This window comes from Misgurnus anguillicaudatus, chromosome 20, assembly GCF_027580225.2.
Source record: "Misgurnus anguillicaudatus chromosome 20, ASM2758022v2, whole genome shotgun sequence".
NCBI lineage: Eukaryota > Metazoa > Chordata > Actinopteri > Cypriniformes > Cobitidae > Misgurnus > Misgurnus anguillicaudatus.
Window position 1 is genome coordinate 36,873,962 of NC_073356.2, and position 13,597 is coordinate 36,887,558.

At 40.0% G+C, this 13,597-nt stretch overlaps 2 protein-coding genes across 7 annotated transcripts in view; one reads left to right on the forward strand and one right to left on the reverse strand.

The window, feature by feature from the left end:
- The window catches only part of ggcta (gamma-glutamylcyclotransferase a), a 439,956-nt gene that overhangs the window by 369,734 nt on the left and 56,625 nt on the right, over positions 1 to 13,597 (forward strand). The gene's annotated exons all lie outside the window — the stretch shown is intronic.
- The window catches only part of LOC129454554 (uncharacterized), a 79,622-nt gene that overhangs the window by 62,502 nt on the left and 3,523 nt on the right, over positions 1 to 13,597 (reverse strand). For 5 of the 6 annotated variants that reach the window (XM_073858611.1, XM_073858609.1, XM_073858608.1 and 2 more), the window contains exons 3-4: positions 6,782 to 6,979; positions 2,956 to 3,052 (exon numbers count right to left, since the gene is read on the reverse strand). The gene's annotated coding sequence lies outside the window, so the exon portion shown is untranslated. The remainder of the gene's footprint in view (positions 1 to 2,955; positions 3,053 to 6,781; positions 6,980 to 13,597) is intronic. The other variant, XM_073858607.1, reaches the window with a different exon arrangement.

Here is a 13,597-nt window from a genome sequence, read left to right on the forward strand (position 1 = left end):
ATACATATATAAAATATGTCATTTTTGCTATAGGTCATATATTAAAAAACATGCATTTTCAAAAAAGGATGCATACTTCTTGTATCCAGTATTTTGGAAACTTTGATGTTTTTTCAAATGTTAATAGTTCAACTATGATAAAATTGTAATGGAATTTCTGTTTGATCATGAATCCGTGTCTACATAGGAGAGAAGCATTTTAAAGGATTTAAGAGTTACTAATAAGGTTAAACAAAAAAGGATTAATAATTTTCACCTTGCACACAGTGTTTTGATTGGTACACACTGAAATACATCACTTCCGGTCGGCGTGTCACGTGTTGTGGTTGCACAAGTTAATTTCTTTAATGCCTCAAAAGCTCAAATTAGATCCAATAATTACGCACTCGCAGATGATTGGCACTCCACGCAGCCCCTTTTCGACTCTCCTTCCAGTTTATTGGCCATCATTTGTCATGTACAATAAAAAGGTAAAAGTATGTATGCTGATTTTAAATAAGACAAAGCTGACCGGCGGGCCGGATAAAGATGATTGGAGGGCCGTATTTGGCCCGCGGGTCGCCAGTTGACTAGCCCTGCTCTATCCTATTGGATTTCTAAAAATGACAAGTGCTGATTTTAGATCAAATAAATTTTCTATACAAGCCTGCATTTGACTGAACACACTTCATATTAGACATTCAACTCTGATTTTTTGTGTTTTTTGGGTGGGGACATTTAACTATGATTTCTGTGTTTTTTTGGACATTCAACTATTATTTCTGTGTTTTTTTTTTTGTTCTCTTAACAACTACAGAAAAACTGTAAACTGTAAAGAAAATTCACCATAAGTAATATAGTGCAATATTATTCACTATCGACGGCTGTTGTTAAAGTCACAATGACATTGAAATAAAAAAATTTTTGGAACATTGTGGTAACTTTTTACAAATGACTTATCTGTGAGCCTCATAATCTTTAATCAAAAACCAAATCTCCTCCCCTACTCAAAACGATCTCTCTTTACTTCAGGTCATGGGGTATGGCGGGTGGGTGGCCGGGGAAAAGACCCCAGTGATTAGCAAATGATCCAATCAATTCTTAATGGATGCCCTACCTTTTATATGTCAGAAGTTTTTACTCAGATATCCTATATGGAACGACAATCACTACTTCCTTTTCAATAGCATTTTTTAGAGCGTAACAAAATGTTTTTACGCTCCCATGAGGTGGTTTTTCCAATTCTGAAAAATTCAGCAAATTTGCAATGGAAGATGATGCAGTATACGAAAACCTCCAAGAAACACCTATACGTTGCCGCTTACAAGTATAAGGGGTTTTCCTTGGCATTAATGTTTGGATAATAATCTTACGTCTCCTTCGGTTAAAATAATGCCTAGTGTGGTGGATGTGATATTAGTAACCTACCGACATCAGTCGACATGACTTGCAAGAGGAAAAACTATGTTTCAGTCGCATATCATTGGTTAATTGATTAGTAATAATAATAATATTAATAATAATAATAACTTTATTTTGTATAGCACCTTTAAAACTCATTTCTCAAAGCGCTTAAATTGGTGTCATTTGCGCAGTAGTCTTTTGTCGACATTTAGAAAAAAAACTGTAAAGTTTTGCGCAAAACTGCAATGGAAACACAGTTTTTTGATTAAAGGCGGAGTCCATGATGTTTGAAAGCCAATGTTGATATTTGAAATCACCTAAACAAACACGCCCCTACCCCAATAAAATCTGGACCTTCTGTTGATAGACCCGCCCCACACATACGCAACCCGGCATTTTATTTGATTGGCTATAAGTGTGTTTTGGTAGTCGGCCCGTCTCCTTTTCCAACGCGTTTTTCAAACATGGTGGACTCCGCCTTTAAGTCGTTTTTGCATCTTTGTATCCTGTAAACATTTTAAATACAACAAAGTTGGCATAGAAGTAACATGTTATTAATTTTAAGGTTATTTATTTCAATTAAAATAAAAAAAAAATGATAAAAATAACCATCTTTTGAGAATTAAAGACCTAATATGATTAACATCAAAATGAATCCATGCACAGACTGTAAAGACCTTAAGACGTCTCAGGTGCATTTGCATATTTTGTAACTAAGGCACATTTTTTGTGCACAGAAAGCTTGATTTCTCAATAGAAACTTAATTAATCAATAACACTAACATGGCTGTCTAAACATCTCTCTTTCCGGCAAGACTACAGCTCGCCGGCACGTCACATGATTATAGACTATCTTCATGTATTTTCATGTTGCATATATGCATACAGTACACTGCCTTTCCCCTCCGAGAATTCATTACCATACACACACACACGCACGCACACGCAAACACACTCGTTACCCGGAATATCACACACGACATTTACAGGTGTTAAAAGATACATATTAAAAATACAGCGCGAAATTCCTCTGATAAGCGAGCGTCTTCCAGCACGCTGCTTAGAGAGAAAGATTCGCTGCGCGAGTCGTCTGGTTTTTTGGCCGTGTTTGTTAAAGCGAGTCGAGTCTTAAGAGAAAGTGTTAAAATATACAGCGAGAGAAAGTGAGAGAGAGTGATCAGACACCCGGGGAAAGGGGGGTGGAGAGAGAGACAGAAAGAAAGACAGAAAAGCACACAAACACGAGATGAATCTTCAAAATGATTCGCATTTAAAGAATGTCCATACAACATCTGAAGAAGAACATAACTCATGCAGCAATGTGCGTGTGTGTATACTTCACAGTTAAAATGACCTCAAAAAGTGATCAAGAAATAATTAATAATGCAAATTGTGTTTTCTAGATATGTGTCCTCACTAATCTCTCCGATATGCTTACATCCCTTCATGCAATTTTATGTTTAAATGATGTCTAATAGATGTCCAAATGAATGGCTAGAAATGTGTCACTCATATCTGGACGCTATTGGGTCTGTAGATACTCATATATCTATCTATTAAAAACAAAAATACCTACAGTTTTCCTGTTGATTCCTCATGTATATCCTCACTTCAAACTTCCCTGCACCTTCTCAACCAGACCTTCTTTCATTGCTCCTCCTTCAGGAACCTAATGGAGCAGAAAAGCAAACCGTGAAGAACAACAAACGCTGAATAAAAGCGAACAACCGCTGAACAGATTCACAGCCACTTCAATATCTGTCTCTCTGTTCAACACTTGGATGCGTTGGGCCTTACTCAAACCTTAAGCATTTCTTTCTCTCTTTGTTTCTTCCCCTCATGTTAACTATACAGGAGACCAGAGACTATGGTAATTAATGGCCCGCTCGCAGGCCCTGGACCGGTCTAAGCTTCAGTGTAATGAAGGGATTAAGTAGCTGTATTAAGACCTCTTTAACCTTCAGCACTTGCCCTGTATTAATGTGTATTAAAGAGCTCTTTAAACAGAATGGCGCTTTCAATTAAGACACACAAAGACTAACACGCAGAAAGCATGCGGGAGGGGTCCGAGCATCTGCCCGATGCGTTCAGAAGGCGCGGCGAGGCGGCCTGCAGCAATGACATCAGCAATCGCAGCTTTTTCAAAGTGCCAGAAAGAGCAGAACAACCATGCATGCGTGCATGTGAATGCATTGCGTCTTTATACTGCGATATTTATTGCTAATCCCAGTGTTTAAACAACCGTAACGAATCGCTCGTTGTGTCAATGACTCACTGACAATAAAATGAAATCTAAATCTAATACTACAGCCTGTTGTACTAATGTAAGCTATTTATATGAACAAGCTGTGACCCCGCCTGTGAAAACTCAGCTAAAGTTAATTTTCGGTCATTCACATTTTTTCATAAAATCATTTTGTATATCTTTAATATTGGCCATGTCAAACATTTGATGAATTCCGGTATCAGAAAATCATTTATATTTACGTTTATATTTAACGCTTTATATGACACATTTATAGGAAGTCTTGTAAATCAGGTTTATTTTTATGTGCATGTCCAAAAAGCAAAGAAACATTAAAATCATTGTATTGCTTTAGGTGCTGCGTGTCCTATTCAGACTCCGAGATCATGCATCAGCTTCCAAAAATGGATATTTGACACATAGCAGCTTTAAAATGTATTTAAAATAGGCTGGTTATCTTTTCAGACGTTGAGCTACAAAACAGATAAGCTCTTCCTGGAATTTTGGAGATGACATGAAAAATATCTGCACAGAAAAAATAAGAACCAGAAAGAGTTTCCTGAAACGAATGATGTAAGAATCATCATGTGTTTCTGTGCCTGCTGAAGTCAACAAAGAGACGTTTTTGCAAGACAAGTTCAGGTGTTTTGCGCAAAAATGTTAAGTGTTGTATATTGAATGCTTGGTTTCTATTCTGTCTTTTTTTTGGTCATGACGACTTTGGTGTTCTAAATCTCATTTTTAGATTCCACAACTTCAGCTGGGGTTTCACAGGCGGGGTCACATATATCTTGCAAGTCAGGCCACTAAAACACTTTACTGACACTGTGTTTTCACAAGTCAAGTTACATTTATAATGTAGTGCTATACAATGCAGACTGTTTCAAAGCAGTTTTACAAAAATATAATGCCAATTTTAAATGCATGGACCCCAGATTGGGAACCACTGTTCTATGAAGCACCTTTATTGTTAAATTTAAATGTTTACTTATCTTTAAGTCTTAAAATCAACAATGCATTTATTTCTACTGCTTTAAAACTATAAAAGGCATCTACTTGATCTTTTGTAGTTCTTCCCTAGAGTTTTTGTACAGTACGTCTATGTAGGTGTGTGTGAATGAAAGCTGTTTACCTAATACATGTTCTCATTTTTTTTAGTCAATTCAAATAATTATAACAACCACATTCTAACAACATTTTAAATTAGAGATGCGCCGATTTAAACATTTTCCACCGATACCGATAACCGATTATTCACACTGATATCTGCAGATATAGTTTGGTGGTTGTATTTATTTGCAATAACTAAATTCTGAAAATTACATTTTCTACATTGTTATTAATTCATATAATGAACATTAAAGTTATCTTTTGATTGAGAGGATATATCGGTCATTTTAAATCATCGGCCGATAGTGTGAAAATTGCTGTTACTCAACAAATACCGATTATTGGCCGATATATTGGTGCATCTTTAGTTTTAATGTTTGATCTAAGACTTGCGCTTATCCTATCTATCATAAGATACAGGTACTGCACCAGTGATGATGTTAGAGATGTCAGTAGCTGCACCCTTTTCATTAAAAGTCACCCACATTTACATTCATATTGCACACGCTTTTATCCGAAGCAACTTACAGTGCATTACAAATTATAGATTTTTTATCAGTATGTGTGTTTTCTGGGTTCGAACCCATGAATATCTAAATATCTTTAATGCTTGTAACTATTCACTGAATTAAAACATGTCTTTGCGAAGTGTTATTAATCCGTTTAATTGGACTTGCTGAATTTGGTGTCGTCTCTCGTAAATTGCTCAAAGAGACGCTCAAGTCTTGCAGTAAATTTTTTAAAATGACTGTTTCACAGACATCCATATGCACACTTTACACACACACAAAAACACGCAGTGAAATCTATTTTCTAAGTTGATCTCCCGAGATGCTGAGGAGCGCAGAGAAGGTGTCGTGCCAGCTCCCCTACCGAACAATACTTCCATTGTTCACTTCGGTAAAGCAAGCTGTCACAGAGGCACGCTTCCCTCTTGTCTCCTTTTTTCGCCCACCATTCGTTTGTTGGTGAGGCGATGAGGGCCCGATGTGGCCCCAGTGGGGGGCCAAAAACGTTGCGCGTGGCATCGCCCTAAATTTAGACATCTCTGTAAAGTCAACAATGGGCATTTTTTTCTAGCGAACTTTACGATCGGATGCTCGCCGCAGCTCCGGTGGATGTACAAGGATGTTCCTCAGAGCTGTTAAATGAGATTATATTAGGTGCTTATTATAATTTCTCTCGTTTCTCTGTTCGTTTAACAATAGGCCTGTTTCACACATAGAGGAAGGGGTTGGAAAGTGTTAATGAGCCCGCAGATCTCAGGACGAGCTACTTCGTGCTAACACACACACGCACGCGCGCGCGCTAATCCCTATCATTACTCGAAACCTTTTCGTCTTTACCAGGAGACCTCAGAAAAAGCGCCATTGGTCACAAACACACTTAACCCATATTTTCAGCGTTCAGAAAAACAGCCGGCATGTGTGAAGTAAACAGAGAAGGCATGTTAAAAACAAGAGGACCAGTCAATGAAGAGCAGCTACTGGAATGAGGAAGTGTGGCAGCGTTTCCATTGAGAGCACTGAAACAATACTGAAACATACCAAGACACTAAATCCCTCACGCCTCAACCTTTTTATACAAAACGCAAGTCCAATGTGCGCTAGAGCCGTAGCGAGCGTGCAGCCAGATTACTGCTAATAGATTTTGGCGATGCCAAGATGAATTCTGACACCTCCAGTTGCAAAAATACCTCCCCCATCATAAGTCATTACTGTATGGCACACGAAAGCCTCCAAAACATCTTTAAAGTCTCTTCTGTGGTTAAGTTAATTAAGCTAACGCTAAGCTGGACCCATGATTCCTGTCAGGGCGCTGCTATATGGTACGCGCCCCGCTCAATTCGATTTAGACAGTACGCTACATGCTGAACCTCCCCACTGGCCGAGTCTAAACCAGACACCATGAGACCCTTCAGACTCCATTAGGGTCTAGCGAGCTAGCATTTTACCACTAGCCCCTGGGCCCTTGAAAGGGAGGGGCTTGTGAGGATGATTGACAGCTGACAGTAGGGAAGGTGAGTTGCAATAAGAGGCTTACGCTTCAGAAGAGGAGATCTGCAGATGAGGACTGACACGGAGACACAGGCAGTGAGATTTGCGTTCATGTCTTCATTACACACTCCAGTAATACTGTCACTCATACTTGCGATCACAGAGCCCTGGGACCGTGTACAGTACGGGACACTGAAGAGCAGGCTTGAATCATGGTAGCGACGTGAACAAGCTACCAAGATTTCTGAAAGAAATCAAACAAATCTGACGTCACTTAAATATGCTAAATGAAGAAACATTACAAATCTTCATGCTTTACAAAAAGATTCATTATGATGGTTTGGTGTAGTGGTTAAGGCTCATGGCTGGCAACCAACATGCTTTTGGTTTAATGCTCTCAAGGAGCGGTCTTTAGTAAATTTAATTGGCAAATGACTGCATTGAATAGAAAATACTGTGATATTTACAATCTGGCCTAATTTTAAATTACCAGCAAAATGATTGTTCACCGCATACATTTACATTATCACAGAGGTTATGTGCATTGGTTGATGCGAATGTTATGCGCATGATGGTTGCACTGCGCTGGCTGTCGCCATGACGGTTGCGCTGCGCTGGCTGATGTCATGACGGTTGCGCTGCGCTGGCTAATGTCATGACGGTTGCGCTGCGCTGGTTGATGTCATGACGGTTGCAATACACTGGCTGATGTCATGACGGTTGCGATGCGCTGGTTGATGTTATGACGGTTGCAATGCGCTGGTTGACGTCACTGCGGGTGCGATTCGCTGGCTAATGTCATGGCGGTTGCGATGCACTAGTTGATGTCATGACAATTTCGATGCGCTGACTAATGTCATGACAGTTGCAATGCGCTGGCTAATGTCATGGCGGGTGCGATTCGCTGGCTAATGTCATGGCGGTTGCAATACACTAGCTAATGTCATGGTGGTTGTGATGCACTGGTTGATGTCATGACGGTTGTGATGCACTGGTTGATGTCATGACGGTTGCGATGCGCTGGTTGATATCATGACGGTTGCGATGCACTGGTTGATGTCATGGTAGTTGTGATGCGCTGGTTGATGTCATGACGGTTGCGATGCACTGGTTGATATCATGGTAGTTGTGATGCGCTGGTTGATGTCATGACGGTTGCGATGCGCTGCGTAATGTCATGATGGTTGTGACGCGCTGGCTAATGTCATGGCGGTTGCGATGCACTGGTTGATGTCATGGTGGTTGCGCTGCACTGGTTGATGTCATGACGGTTGCGCTGGCTAATGTCATGGCGGTTGCAATGCATTAGTTGATGTCATAGTGGTTGCGATACACTGGTTGATGTCATGATTTTTGCGCTGGCTTATGTCATGGCGGTTGCGATGCGCTGGCTAATGTCATGACAGTTGCGATGCACTAGTTGATGTCATGACAATTTTGATGCGCTGGCCTAATGTCATGACAGTTGCAATGCAGCTGGCTAATGTCATGGCAGGTGCAGGTCATGGCTGGTGCGTTTCGCTGGCTAATGTCATGGCGGTTGCGATGCACTAGTTGATGTCATGACAATTTCGATGCGCTGGCTAATGTCATGATGGTTGTGACGGCTGGCTAATGTCATGGCGGTTGCAATACACTAGCTAATGTCATGGCGGTTCCGATGCACTGGTTGATGTCATGGTGGTTGCGATGCGCTGGTTGATCTCATGGTGGTTGCGATGCGCTGGTTGATGTCATGACGGTTGCGATGCGCTGGTTGATGTCATGACTGTTGCGCTGGCTTATGTCATGGCGGTTGCGATGCGCTGGCTAATGTCATGGCGGTTGCAATGCGCTAGTTGATGTCATGGTGGTTGCGATGCACTAGCTGATGTCATGGCGTTTGCGCTGCGTGATGTCATAAGGGTTGTAATGCACTAGCTGATGTCATGGCGTTTGCGCTGCGTGATGTCATAAGGGTTGTATTGCGCTGGCTGATGTCATGACGGTTGCGCTGCACTGGTTGATGTCGCGTCAGTTGCGATGTCACAGTGAGGATTCTGATTCTGCAAAATTCTCTGCATCTGTTTGATTCTCAGTAAAATTATTTACGCTGGATTTATCGCTCAGTGCTGTTAAATGAATGGAGAGATGTGTTGTGAGAAAAACAGTCAAGAGGTGACCACAAACCCTTCAGCAAACACCAACAGCATGACACCTCCAGCAGTATGAGGAATCCCCCAGCATGCACCTCACATATATCATCACACGCACTCCCCCCTTCTTCTTCTTGAGATGTAGCTCTCAGATGAGCTGTCATTAAAATATGAGCCTCAGTTAGGTGTTAAACCACACAACTTTCCCTCTCTATCTGTCAACCCATTTATCTATTAATATATGTGAATGGCAGGCTAAAGATCATTGTGGACAGGTGTCAAAAGCACAGTTTAAATTCTAGAGAAAAAAGGGCATTGTGTTTATTTTGTAGATGATGGAGCAAAAGGTAAAAAATGTTAACTCAATATTAAAATCAGACATTTATTAGTTTTGCTGCATGCGTATATAAATGTGCTTTTTTTATCATGGAAAAGATTATTGGGACCCCAAGTGATATTCATGCCCAGTATTTCCATAGATATTTCTATTTATTATTTTAAATAAATTCAAAGACTTTTTCAGATTAGGAAAATCAATTTTTAAAATAAAAATCTATAAACCATGCAAGTGTGTATGTGCATGTATGTTGTATATGTGCGTCTACAGTATGTGTGCATGTGCGTGTAAGTGTGTGTCTATGTAAGTTTGTGAGTCTATGTAAGTGTGTGTGTGTGTGTGTGTGTGCGCGCGTGGTGAAATGGCAGATCAGATCAGGAGGTGATAATGAGCCTCAGTCATAGAGCGAGCGAGCGAGTGAGTTCTGTCACTCATTCTGTCCGTCACCAGCTCTAAACGGCCAAATGAGAAAGATCAAGCGGCTGTCGTGAGCAGACGGGCACCCAGACCGCGCTGATGTCACATCCTGTGGCCCCCGGCCCTGTCATATGACTCAAGGACCCCTACTGAGGGCCCAAGAGGTCCCACACTATGGACAAACACGAACATGCACACACCATATACTCACACAAAGTAACACACATATATGTGTGCACATACACAGCTAAACAATCAAGCTCTCAAAAAAACAGCACAGGTACACACACACACACATATAAAAACTAATTATTTAGTTTAAGTTTTATACTGAGAAGGTGAGAGCGTGCAACCTTCTGCCTCCAGTTACATACAATATAAAAAAATTAAGCAGGTCTTGAATCCAACTCTCAACCCTGCCGTGAATCAAATCAAATCGCAATTTTTTTAGATTGACATAATCATCGAGCAGTGCTCATAAGTGATGCTAGAGTCCATGTCTGTCACAATTATTAAACAAATCTCAGCATTTATTTAATACACAGCTGCCTGAAATTATGATTGGCCAACAGCAGCACTCATCAGTTTAATAATCTGGTGGTCCCAGGTAGGACATACACAGTCATAAATGTATAGCTTGGATGAACTGCATCAATGTAAATGGAGGTTAAATTTGGTACTGTAGTACACATGAGTTTGGCCATCTTTTATGCTATTTACTGCAGACAACTTTGTGGATACAATCTTATGCATATAATTCTGTATTTCTTTCTTTCAAGTGCGTAGAAGAAATCAGAGCTCATTATGGACTCTGGAGATGTGTCTATTCATTAGCTTCAAAAGGGTGTCATCCACATGAATTATGCTAACAGGATCTAATTAGCAGATGCAAATGAGGTTAGTCAAAATTGTAGAGAAAAGACAGAAGAAAAGCTCCATGGGATAGTTGGAGCGCCATGGCTCACGACCGCCCCCACGCTGGGCACCAAATGTGATGGTTCGCCCCTGCTGCTCTCCCTTACAGGAGACAGGACCGAACCATAAACATGGACGGAGGGGAGCGAGCACAGCCAAGGGTTCTGTGCATAAACTCTCGAAAAACTACATGCGGGGAAACTCTACGCTGATGGCCACACCCGTACGCGAGACCGCGGTTGAATTGTTTAAGTTCCGAGGACGCCGTACCTCCCGGAACATTTCACAGCAGCTGATGGAACTCCGGAATCCGGATGCAATAGAACTCACCAATGGCAGCCGCCCACCAGCGCCTGCCATTATGACATCAGTGGGCCCGGCTCCAGGCTGCTGGCACCGGCCCGGAGAGCTGCTTGCCTTCTGGCCTGCCCAGGATGGGTGCGTGCTGGCGACAGGGCCGGGGTCAAAGCCCTCTCCGGCCGAGAGTAAAGTTCCTCTCGCGGTGAATGCTACGTGGAGGTCGAGGGTTTGACCCCTCGATAGGAATGTCGAGAGACAAAATGAGAGCGGTGACCGTATATAAGTGCGTGCAGTGAAGAGAGCGCGACAACGGTTACCCTTCCTGTGACCGACAGGGCCGAGAAAGCATGCCAGGGTGTGTGTGGCCGTCATTGTTGAGTGAGCGCGGCGTGTGTGTGCTGTGCCAGGTTACCACATGAAGGTGAAATCAGTAATGCAGCTGACACACAAAAACACACATACAGGACAAATAACCTCAGTTCTGTTACGGATAAGTGAAAGTTGCAACTTTAGCATAAATCACATCCTAAAGAGGACTCAATAGCATCAAACGCAATATGAAAAATCTACCCAGAATTACTGTTAAAGAATAATAAACTTACGTGTGTGCTTGTATTGTTGAACGTTCTGACTATTGTCGCATGATGTATACATCACATATTTCCTCATCTGGAGGATCGTTCATGTCTGTAGCACAAAACCTGCAGGAAGAGTTACATGCTGAAAGTTATCATTGAGGTTTAGAGGTTAGTTTATGTCACAGTTATGTAAGCAAAGATATGAGATCCTGTCTGTAAAATTCAGTCAAATGTCTTTTACTGACTAAAAAGCTACATTTTCATGTCTTGGATGCCGTGAGCCTGAATAAAGTTATAAAAATGTAGCTTAAACGCGTGAAATGAATAAACAGTGCTGATGGTAGTCAGCTGAGACTTCAAATGGTATTCCTTACGTTAATAAGCGGATTACATTTTTATAAATGAAACTAACATTTAAAGCAACAAACAAACTGATATTTTATGAGTTGGACAACAAATATATAAAATTCCCTGACTTCAATGTCTTGAAAAGACCTTTTAAAATTCCATGCTATTCCAGAAATTCCATGACCTGGGGGTACTCTGGAAATCCAAGCTAAAATCTTTAGAGTTTAACCTTACTTAGTCAATATTAAAGATATCACAATTATATTTTTACTTTATGTAGGATGACTTTATATAAAAACAGTAAACAATGTTTTCTTGACTCATAGTAACTCTTTACAGCAAGGTCATATACATATTTATTAGGGGTGTAACAATACATCGATTTTATTTCTAACGATCCAAAACATCAAGTACCTTAATTTTGATGCTTTCCACGTCGTCATTCCTTCACATAATGTCCATCTACACATTTCCACCAAAGTTTATTTTATTTTTTATCTGCTAGCGAATGCGATGCAGCATCAAAGCAATTGTAGCAGCAAAAACACAACGAAAGAAACAGATGAGCACGTGTTTAGCACTGCAGGTGAAATTGTCCATCCAAAACGCAGTGTCCTCTCTCCTGACATGTTGATTAGTTGATTTTTTGATCAAAAGAGACCACTGCAACACTTGTTTGACTGAAGATCTGATGTTGTGTGACAGATCAAATGCTTTAGTTTAACAGCTTTATATTTATATTAATTTTTTTTAATTTACAACTACCTCAGTGATTGTCACTATTGCACATTTGTTACAAAATACTGAAAGACTTTTGTTTTTTGACATCATAAACTTCATTATATGTTACATTTTGACCCTCATTTTTATTATATTTTAAAATATTTGTTTGTTTAGAGATGCCATTTTCAAAGCGTTTACTTAACATGAACATTTATATATTTTTGTTGCATTTGTAAGTAAAAATGTAACTATTTAACTAGGCACGTATATAAAAATATCGATAAATTAATCAAATTGGATCAAACAGAAATGGCAATCGAAGAAGTGTTTTATGTATCAGCAAAAATCGCATCAATGGCGGAGAAAATCGATTTTGTATGAAATCGTAAAGAATTGTCCGATTGACACCCCTAATATTCATTTAGTTCAATGGTAATTTCTGCAAATTGTAAAGAATCTTTAAAGAAAATCTAAACTAGCACAGCAACAGTGTTTCTTTATCGGTACAAAGATTAATAAATGATGCAAAGATTTTTTGTTCATTGGTAGTTTATGATATCTAATGGTCAAATTTGCCTTTCCGGATTCTGTTTTATCTTGTAATATAGCTGATAGCAGTTTATCAATAAATATCACAATAGATAATAACAATAAGAAAACAGATCTTAGTTTTAGTAGATGAGTCACACGATGATCTACAGATGGGGGAGAGATTTCTGGTCACCCACACACCTAGTTGACTTAACCAGTACCCCACCTATGGGGTGAACCAATCCGCACACATGACATAAATGTCATCTAACCACAGGAGCTTACCCTGCTTCTTACCTGCTGAAGCAAACACACACACACACACACACACATATAAGGTATGCTTGGATACCATTTAGGTAACCTTTTTAGGTTTTCCTGCTTCAGTGGTTTTCAACTAGGGTGCAAGAGGTTATGATGATGGTACTCTTAAGTTTTTCTCACAGGCAAACAATAAAACAATAGAGCTAGTAGGCCCTAGTTAGTGGTCAACAATAATAATAATAATTAATACAACTAATGATATTAAAGTTTAACAATAGATGATTAAAGAATTACTCCACTTTCATTAAAAAATC